The 3,368-nt window shown below is 38.8% G+C and overlaps 1 pseudogene; it reads left to right on the forward strand.

Moving 5' to 3' along the window:
• Nucleotides 1-562: 562 nt before the first annotated feature.
• Nucleotides 563-2,053, forward strand: LOC149226314 (cullin-3A pseudogene; annotated as a pseudogene).
• The last annotated feature ends 1,315 nt before the right edge of the window (nucleotides 2,054-3,368 follow it).

The following is a 3,368-nucleotide window of genomic DNA, read 5'->3' on the forward strand; positions in this document are numbered from 1 at the left end:
TGTGCCACATGTTAGTTCCAGTCTTCGCAACCTGTCACCAGGGATCAAAATGGGCTCTTATTATGTCTGGTTTTCAGAGATGTTTTTCACAGGATATTCAACGAAAAACATGTCATAAGTGTGTCCATCAGAAGAAGCTCGGAAAGAGCTTTCCAATGGTATATCACACTCCCAAAACCGGCTCCTGGTTCAGAAGATATGACCAAATGAATGATTGACTCAAAGGTCTCCCTGCGCAGCAGTTCATGTGTTTAATGATCTTGAGGAAGCTAGGAGATGTCAGCGGCGGGATTGTGATAGAGAAGAAGAGAACATAACATTTAAGGTCTATTGCTGTGCTGCTAATCCTCATCTCAACATATGGCGAGCTCGTTTCTCTGCTTTGATTGAAAGAGATATCCATGAACCTGTGCAGAGGGCACTGTACATTGCTGACAGTGATATTGCTGGTGAAAAGTTTACAGCTACTGGTCTCATGGTTCTAGAAAGAAATACTTGGAGATTTATAGGTATGAATCTTGGGCGAGGCAATTGTTATGGGCTATGATGCCATGCACTGCAGATGATTCAGGACATTTTGATGTATATGGATAGAACATATGTTACAAACCCCAACAAAACACCTGTCCATGAACTTGGATTAAATCTGTGGAGAGACCATATAGTTCGTGCTGCAAAAATTAAGGATAGGCTATTGAATACTCTTCTTGAACTTGTATGTTGTGAAAGAATTGGAGAAGTCATCAATCGAGGTTTAATGCATAATATCATTAAAATGCTAATAGAGTTGGGGCCTTCTGTTTACCATGACGGTTTTGAGAAACATTTCGTGGAAGAAGCATCAACTTTTTATTCTATTGAATCTCAATAGTTTATTGAATGCCGTGATTGTGGTGACTATCTGTAGAAAGCTGAGAGAAGGTTAAATGAAGAGATAGAGAGGGTTTCACATTATCTTGATTCAAAGAGTGAGGTAAAAATTACAGCTGTTGTTGAGAAAGAAATGATAGCAAATCATATGCAGAGGTTGGTGCACATGCAGAGGTTAGGGCTTGTAAGCATCCTTGTGAACAATAAGTATGATGATTTAGGATGCATGTGCAACCTGTTTCGTAGGGTTCCTGTAGGACTTCCTACAATCTGAGATGTAATGACTACCTATTTACTTGAAACAGGGAAATAATTAGTCACTGACCTAGAGAAACTGAAAGATCCAGTGGAATTTGTGCAATGCCTTCTTGATGAGAAGGACAAGTACGACAAGATTATAAGTGAGGCTTTCAACAATGATAAAACCTTCCAGAATGCCTTAAATTCATCTTCTGAGTATTTCATCAATTTGAATGCAAGGTCACCTGAGTTTATTTTTTTATTTGTTGATGACAAGCTTCGAAAAGGCCTCAAAGGGGTCAATGAGGAATATGTTGAAGTGGTTTTGGATAAAGTGATGATGTTGTTCTGGTATGTTCAAGAGAAGGATGTCTTTGAGAAGTATTACAAGCAGCACTTGGCTAAGAGACTTCTATCAGGAAAGACTGTTTCAGATGATGCAGAGTGGAGCCTAATTATAAAATTGAAGACAAAATGTGGTTATCAGTTCGCATCAAAATTAGAATATTCTCACGATAGGTTCGTGGCCAACACAAACTGGTGCTAGGTGAAAATTGCCTAAAGAAATCTTGGTAGTATGTGACAAGTTAAGGCATTCCATCTTAGCACTCATACAGGCCGAAGGTTGACATGGCAGACAAACATGGGAACAACAGACCTAAAAGCAACCTTTGGAAAGGGTCAGAAACATGAACTTAATGTCTCAACTTATCATATGTGTATTCTTATACTTTTTAATTCAGCAGAGTGCTTGAGTTACAAAGACATTGAAGCCAACTCCAAAATTTCATACGCCCTGCATCAAAAATCACAAATTTTATTTAAAAAATTAAGAGCCGAAGGCCCAACTCAGCTCCAAATTCCATGCGCCCCTGCATCCACAACACACACAAGTAAAAAAATCGAAGCCAAGCCAATCTGGAGTGTGGCGCTGCGCTTTTAGTTGTGGCATTGCACTTCTGGAGTGTGGCTCTACGCGCAGTGCTTACACCTAGGCAACAAGTCAAATGCTTCCTTTAGGGTCAGATTGATCGTTTGACAGCTGCATGTGAAGGATAACCAAAAGAAACATGGAGATCTTGATGAGAAAAGTCGTGTAGCAAAGTTGATTTGTTAGATCCCCTCAAAATTTGATTTTTGTATGCATTTGGATTTCTAGTTTAAAATTTGATATTCAAGCAAGCAATGATATTATTATCAATCGAGATGCGACTTGTTCACCTCTAGCATTGTAAATCAAGATCATGATTAGTTTTGAAATGATTCATCTCTGTATCTTTAAGCCTTTGATCATCCACCAGTCGAAGATTGTGGAAGCAGAGCTTTACTGACAGGTCGTTTACACCGACAGAGGCAAGATGAAGAAGACTTTTAATCAGACTGTTAGAGAGGGAATTTGACAGATACAGGGATGATGACCAATATGGAAAAAAGTGATTCGGGATAGGGATTATGAAGTTGAGCTACAATGCAAGAAGAAATGGCGTTGCGTGTAGCCCTTTGGCGCTGCGCATAGAGCCTGTGTGTCAAAATGGGATTCACGCTTTGCAGAAAACATCCTAGCTTTTCATTCAACATTTTGGATGCGGTTTGCAGCAAGGACTAAATTCTGTGAATCCTAGGATGACAAGGAAGATTTTGAGGAATTTGCATCTTCACTTATGAACATGGTGGACCGATTTGTCCAGAAAACAACGGTATGATTGCCTGATGGGACGAAATTGAGTCTGCAACAGATGTTTTGAAGGCAATTTTAAAGCCAATAACTGAGGTGGATGAAGAGATTGCTTGGCCTCCAAAAGGACCCAGAAAGTATGACTTTGATGCGCAGGGAAATAGTACAGAGGGAACAAGAAGGTCAGTTGGATGAAGGTTTTCTTTCAGAAGTCAAGGCAATGTCTGATGGTGCCATTTGTCAAAGAACATCCAAAGAGGAACAAGAACAGCAGGTTGATCAACCAACTCCAAAATTCGTGTAGGCAGGTGCAAGGTGGCAGTCAAAAGGAAGATTTTGTGGAATATGGTTCCACACTTAAAGGAGAAGATACAGTGATGTTAATCCACTTGGCAAACCTTCACTTAATTTGGGTTTTCAAAAACTATTTCTCATGGTTCTTGAGATAGTTTGGGGTTTTAGTTTATAATATTGTTTTATGATAGGATTTTATTATTAATTTTATTTTATTTTTTATTTTTTATTTCCTATTTCCTATGTTGAGGAAATCAAAATAGATTTGTAATTTAGTATATATAGGATT

Source organism: Pinus tabuliformis, chromosome J (assembly GCF_031772625.1).
Source record: "Pinus tabuliformis cultivar Carrire ecotype Pingquan chromosome J, CPIR1, whole genome shotgun sequence".
Classification (NCBI taxonomy): domain Eukaryota; kingdom Viridiplantae; phylum Streptophyta; class Pinopsida; order Pinales; family Pinaceae; genus Pinus; species Pinus tabuliformis.